We start from the raw sequence: 7,784 nt of genomic DNA, 5'->3' as shown, positions 1-7,784 counted from the left end.
ACAAAACCATAGGTAGGTCCACCCCCTTAATATAGGGTAGGGTTAGTCATGGAAATAGTATAACACACACCGAACATTCTCCCACTTCTTTTTTTCCTTTCCACATAGGGGGTCACAGGAGAGCTTAGTCATTGCTCCATCCTTGCAATGCCCATTGTTACTCTACACCAAGAAAACTTCTAAGTGCTCACAAACTTCGTTAATGCACGTGCAAGATTCTACAAAGTTTCCACCTTTTCCAACAACGCCTCTTTTTCGTCAACCATATCCCTCACAAAGTGATACTGAACATAAATGTGCTTTGGTTTTGAATGATAAGCAATGTTCTTTGCCAAGAAAATTTCACTTTGGTTGTCACAGTCTATCCTTATAGCTCGTTGTATTAACCCCGTACTTGAACACAATATTTGCAACCAAATTTCTTCCTTGCTTGCATGATTGGCTGCCATGGATTTTGCCTTTGTAGCTGAAAGTGCCACTATAGACTCTCTTGCTCATCCAACTGAATGCACCTCCAAATAGGTTAAACACATACCCACTTGTAGATCTTCTCTGATCTAAATATCTTGCCTAGCTTTTGTAAAAAAACCACGTATGTCCAAAAATCTCTCCAATCCTGGTCTTCCTTTGTATCACAAACCATAATCACTAGTGCCACGTAAATACCTAAAAACCTGCTTCATTGTTGTCTAATTCTCCTTCCTAGGCTTTGACATAAACCTGCTCAATACTCCCACTAAATGTGCAATGTCTAGTCTAGTACAGACCATTGCATACATCAGGCTACTGACTACACTTGTGTATGGAAAACATGACATGTCCTCTTCCTCTTCTTGTGTCTTGGGACACTGTTCAACATATAACTTTACACCTATAAGAATAGAAACCTTCACCAGTTTACTATCCTACATATTAAACCTTTGCAGTACTGTCTAGACATACTTCCATTGGTTTAACCAAAGCTTCCTTTTTTCTCGATCATGTTTAATTTCCATACCCAAAATATATTTTGCAGCACCAAGATCCTTCATGTCGAATTTATAGGAAAATTGGGTTTTCAAACCAAGTATAATTTCTTTGTCATTTTCAATCAACAACATATCATTCACATACAAGACCAGAGAAATAACACGGTCACCAATTAATTTAAAATACACACAATGATTCGCTTTGCTTCTGGTGAAGCAAAGTCCCAATATAAATGTATCAAATTTGTGATATCACATCCTTGGTGATTATTTTAACCCATACAGAGACTTTTTTAACCTACATACCAGTTCTTTCTTTCCCTTCATCGTAAAGCCTTCAGGTTGCACCCAAATCAATTTGCGGCACCTGGGAATAACCTTTTTCTACCAACCGAGATTTGTACTTCTCCACCTTGTCTTCTACATTCATCTTCTTCTTAAACACCCATTTGCTTCCAATGGGTTTCCTTGCAGCCGGAAACTCCATCAAATCCCAAGCCTCATTTTTATCTAAAGATGCCAATTCATCAACCATGGCCTCTTTCTAGAGTTTTCGAGCCTCTGAATCTACTGCCTCCCTGACAGTTCTAGGATCACCATCAATAACAAAAAAAGAAAAATTTGAACATAAAGCATATGAACTATACCTTTCTTCCTACCTTCTTTCTCGAATTGGGCTAGTCGTGGAAAGAATATAACACACACCCAATAACATTACTATTTTTACTTTGCATCTTTTACTTTAGAAGCATTAATGTTGTTATTGCTAAGCAATACAATTATCATTTTTCTTGTCACATCTTAGACATTTTCAAACATTTTATCTTTTTTAACAGTGGATATCATTTTCCGTGATGGTATCAATAAAAGAATTATGTCCCTTCTACTAGTTTGTTTTCCCAAGTACTAGGAAAATAATAGAAAATAAGACCATATGCTCTTTTTTTCCTAATTGATAGAAAATCATGCTTATCCTAAAAACAAGAAAAAAAATACAATTTGTCCCTCAAAATGAGTTATAACCTAGTAAAAAATAGGGTTAAAATTTTGACTAAATCTAAGGTTTGATCAACTCTTAAAATATGAAAAGTACAAGGATTATAAAAGCCAACATTAAAACAAGACATCTATCGCCAATTATGCAACAATATAAGTGAGTGAAGGATATTTTACACAATGAATTCTTTTGGGTTAAATATGCAACATGTTATCACTGAGGTTGTCCCTTGGCTCCTTAAGGGATACGACCGAGGTAACCACAAACCAATCTGTGGATCGCAGGTCCTAGCCTACCTGCAATCAGAGAGGGCTCTCTCTTTATAATTTAGCTTTGTTTTGATATGATTTTAGGCTAGTTATGGTGTACATGGGTTTTGTTTTGAGTTTGGTGGGAAGGATGATGTATTCAAACAAAGTTGGACTGCAAAGTGTGAGAAGTTCAAACCATTGGGCATGGAGTCAAGGATAAGGGCTGTTGGTGCGTTTTCTTGGTCACAAGAGGAATACAGAGGAGGATAGCTACACATAGAACAATATAAAGCTGGAATAAAGATGGAATGAAGGTCAGAGATGAAAGGAAACTAAGAATCTTTCATCAGCTAACAGAAGGAGGGTGAATGAACTTTATCTAGGAGCAGTCAAGGATTCCTAAACAATTATTCATAAATGAGAGAAACAGTGTAAACATGATCATTTAAGTATGCATATTCATAACTATTTCTGAGGAAAAACATGTAGAAATAACAGAAATTGAGCATAGAGTGCTGCTAAGCAAAGTCTAAGCTATTCTTCCTTCCTGCTATTTAGATGGTGACACAATGGTGGCATAAACACATATAAACTGTAAACAGAGGTAAGAAACACTTATTGGGCCATGTAGAAGCACAAGAATTCCATAGTTCACTCTTCAGCCATTAAAACACAACTGATAGTTCATCATCCAAGCATTCCAACAATCTTTGATTATAGAGGCTCTCAAAGAATACAGCGCAAGTCTGGAGAGGAGTTATCAACCAACCAACCCTTTAAACAATGAACAGGGTGATTTATATAGAGAAAATATTCACAAAATATCTACAACAGCAGATCTTAAACAAATATGAGGGAATAAGTGCCTTTAATCTAACTTATCTTGAAATAAATGCAAAAAATATCTATCTAACTGCTGCGCTGGGGCAGCTGCCTCAAAAATGAGTTAATATGCGTCCTTTGAGCTCTGTGCTATTCATCTGGCCATAACTGTGCTTTGGTTTCTGCAGCGCTGCCCTTAGGTGGCCTTATACAGTGTTTTTGTAATAACTAGGCCTTAAATTCTCTTATCTGCACCTCTCAAGCGGTTCTGCTGCCTTTAGGTGGTTTTAACGCATTTAACGATGATTTGGTGAGCCTTAATGGCTCAGAACTGCTCCTTTGACTTTGTTGGGGGCCTTTAATGTTCATCTACGTTGGAAATAAAGATTTCCACTGATACTTTCGACTGATACTCTCTGCCGCTTCACTGATACTCTTTACTGCTGCTTGATAGCCCTTTTCTGCCAAATAGATGCTCCTTTTATTGAAACGGGACCTCTTTCAGTGCCAATACACTTTAATCTGTCAAAATCGCCCCCCTTCTGCTATTTTAAGGCAAAAACAACTGCTGCAAATTCTTTTCGTGGCATTTAGAACTGTATCGGCGCTTTGGCCGATCAAAATTTAACATCCATGAAGAAATCCTGCAAAAAATGGTGGAGGAATGCAACCAGATAACTGTGCTGGGCTGAGGCCTGCTTTTGTTGACACCTAATCTTCATGATTGGGGAATTTGTAAATAAATAAATCAGGAATGTGAACAGTCATTGGAAGATGAACTGAACAATCACTCCTAATGTATATAACAATAACCTACCTATGGAATAATCAGACGAATCAGTTTTTTCCGCCTTTGGAGAGTTACTGCCTGGCGTTACATGGTATCAGAGCCAGTTCTAAAAATAGTTGTAACTCCCTTCATCTCTGCCACTGCCTCTGTCCTGAGCGCTGCCACTGCCTCTGTCCTGAAATAGTTTGCCACTGCCTCTGTCCTGAGCGCTGCTCTGCCTCTGTCCATTGCCTGACCAGACATAGCGCTGCTCTGCCTCTGTCCATGGCCTGACATGGTATGCGTTGGTGCCTGTAACGGTAAGAGGGCCGTGAGCTTCAGTTTCTTTGCAAAATACCTCACTGTTGTGACAAACATTTTTTTTCGCCACTCTGAATGAGGATTCCCCCAGTGCTCGTACAAAGCCGGAGAGAGCAAAGGTTGTGAACTGGCCCGTGTATATCCCGTTCTCGTCCAGGTGCCCGATATTTAATTGCACCGATGCATGGTCCTTTGAAGATTTGAAGCCGATGGTATTTCAATGTGCATAAATGGTGCCTCCACGCAGGACTGTATTAGATGTATTAATGTGCATAAATGGCACCTCCACACAGGACTGTATTAGATGTATTAATGTGCATAAACCATAAACCGTGGACTGTATATTGTGCATAAACCGTGGCCTGACTGCCCACGAATGAAGCCTGGTAAGTAAGTTATAACCTTGTCCTTTACATTAGTTTGGAATTGGAGGTCATCATTTTCGGTGCTGTATGGAAAGATTCGTACCATCTGTTCAGTCCTATAACTAGGAGCTGCAGTTGATAATTGCAACATCGATTTTGGTTTTTTTTTCAAAATTGTAAAAGGAAGTTTTTACTATCAGCTGCATATATAGTAAACGATTTTCTGCGCCTCTTGAATAAGCGGGGCCGAGGCTGGGGCTCCTGTACATTTTTTCGTTTCTAAGAATGTCTGTACAGAGTGTTGCTTTGTGAAATAACTGAAAGTAACCGTCTGTATTCTTGTGGCGATTGGAATTAATGCGAAGACTGTAAAATTCTTTAAGAAGTAACACTATCAGCTTTTGCAGAAAACTTCTTTTACCTTTGAATGGCCGAGGCTGGGGCTCCACTGCTGGCTTGAATGATATATATATTGACCAGCGTTTGAGTTTTGAATGCGTTTTGGACGCTGTTTGAATATTAACGATGTCCCATTGAACTATGGCTTGAATGATATATATATTGACCAGCATAAATATATATTGAATAGTTTGTAGATATGGAATATGGTGGATATATCATATGAGGATCATTGGAGGGATTTGAAGAAACAGTACATAAAAGTATTTGAAATCTTTTTTCCCTTTTGAGTACAATTTCACTATATATCAGCAGAAGTATTTTTTTTCTATCAGCAGAAGTTTTTTTTTACAGAATGCATTCAATCATCTCTATGGTAGGAATAGTTCTCACTGGCAAGGAGAACTATCCTGAATGGTCCCAGATGATAAAACACACCCTCATCTTCAATTAGTTGTGGAAAGGAGTGTGTGTCGGAGAAGGAGACAATGACCCAGTGCAGCCTACATCAGACAAAGAGCTCGTCATTTGGGAAAACAAGAACAGCAAAGCCTATGCATTAATCGCAACATCTGTAAATGAAGAGGTGAGTCGCCATATTTCATCATATTCAACTACCTTTGAAGCTTTACAAAAGCTTAAAGAACTCTATGACTCACATTCTGCACTCGAAGTTCTTCAGCTAATGATTAACTCTTGAACTGAAAAATAATGATCCTCTTGCTCTTGCATCTGAAGTAAAGTCTATAATGCATGATTTCAAATCCACTAAGGTTGAGCTGGATATCCCTCTTATTTCTTTTCTCAAGGCACTCTATCCTACCTACTCCAATTATCTTGAGTCTTTACAAGCAAATGGAAATCTTAAAGATATAACCTTTGACTCTCTTGTGAAAAAGTTTGTTGAAAGAGAGAAATCCTTTGGAAAGAAGACAGTCCCTGAATATTCTGAAGAGACTGTGTGCCTTGCTCATAAAGAAAAGCATCCTGCTCAAGACTCTACAAGAGGAAGAGGTGGACGAAGAGGAAGAGGAAGATACTTCAGAGGCAGGGGGGGCAGACATTCTCAAGGAGAAAAGGCAGATCTGCATTGCATTCGCTACAAACGAAATGGATCACATGATGCTTCTACATGCAAGCTACCATGGGACAAAATTGAGCAGAAAAGAAACCAGCAGAAAGGTAAAACTGATGATACAGACAAAGGTAGAGCACCTGAATCCGCTCACTATATTGAGGCACAATGTAATATTGGAGTAAATGAAGATTTTTTTAATGCTTCACTTGCTTCTTCAAAAAATGATTGGTTGCTTGATTCAGGAGCAACCTGTCATATGACTCATAGAAAAGATTTTTTTGAAGATTTCACTGACAATGTTGATGGAGCAGTATACTTTGAAGATCAGTCAAAAATCAAGCCATCAGGGCTTGGCACAATCAGGCTTAAACTGCCTATTCTTCTAGACTTTCTTCTAGATCATGTTCTATATCTCCCACAACTCAAGAGAAACTTGTTGTCCTTGGTCCATATCCGCCAACAAGGTCACTCCATTCATATGTTTGATGGCAAGCTTGAGGTAAGAAAAGCATCTGACCACTCACTTGTCATGAGGGGAATAGAAGAAGAAAGACTTCTCAAACTGTAAGGAACATCTGCTCATGCACAACATTTCTCATATATTTCTCATCATGAAGAAGGTACACTTCCACCAGTTTATTATGGCATGCTAGATTTGGACATTTAAACTATGACAGTCTTCGCTTATTGAAGAAAAATGGTGTTGCTGGTTTGCCTACAATTCCTAGGAAACATAAGCAATGTGATGCTTTCATTCTAGGAAAGCATAGCAAACAGTATTTTCATGATTCACATTCAAGAGCACATAGGAAGCTTGAACTCATTCATTCAGATTTATGTGGTCCAATGCCTGTTCCTTCTGCAAATGGAAATAAATATATCATGACATTTATTGATGATTACACTAGAATGTGTTGGGTTTATTTATTGAAGAAAAAATTTGATGCCTTTCAAACATTCAAGAATTTTCATAAATGGATTGAAAATGATGCACAATCTCATATTGGGTCTATTCGCACTAATAATGGAAAAGAATATACATCAAATGAATTTGAAAACTATCTTCGCCAGCAAGGGATCAAACATCAAACAACTGTGCCTTATAATCCCCAACAGAATGGTGTAGCTGAAAGAATGAATAGAACAATCTTGAATATGGTACGATCCATGCTTTTCTTCAAAAATGTAAAGATAATGTTTTGGGCTGATGCTGTTCTATGTGCTGCATATATAAAGAATAGATGTCCATCTAATGCTATAAGAAACAAGACTCCTTATGAATTGTGGTATGGACATGTTCCTTCGGTAAAACATCTCAGGGTCTTTGGTACCACCTGTTATGCTTTGATACCAAAGGTACATAGAAACAAACTTGGTGCTAGAAGTCATAAGTGTATCTTCCTGGGGTATTCAAACACCTCCAAAGCATACCGTCTCTATGATGAAGTAAATAAAAAGTTTGTTGTATCTAGAGATGTAATTTTTCTTGAATCATCCAAATCTGACAATGTTGTTGAGCGGCAACTTGATCGCTTGGATAGATTCGCAAAAACGAAATCATTTCAAGAGTTTGATAATCAGATTCCACATCTTGAAGGGGGGATTCCTATACTAGAACAACATGTGGAATCTTCTTCTGAAGAATAATCTCCTCTACATGAAACTCCAACAATGGATGATGCCTTAAGTGATGTAATTGATAGAATTGGGAAACTCAATCTTGATTCAGTCCCAACTCAATCAACAAAGCAGCCTAGACCATCTCAGAAAGGTCCCCCAAAGTGGCTGACAAAGACACTTGAAAGTGTTCATCC

This window comes from Pinus tabuliformis, chromosome 1_2, assembly GCF_031772625.1.
Source record: "Pinus tabuliformis cultivar Carrire ecotype Pingquan chromosome 1_2, CPIR1, whole genome shotgun sequence".
NCBI lineage: Eukaryota > Viridiplantae > Streptophyta > Pinopsida > Pinales > Pinaceae > Pinus > Pinus tabuliformis.
The sequence above is the reverse complement of the archived record's forward strand: the minus strand, read 5'-3'. Positions refer to the sequence as shown.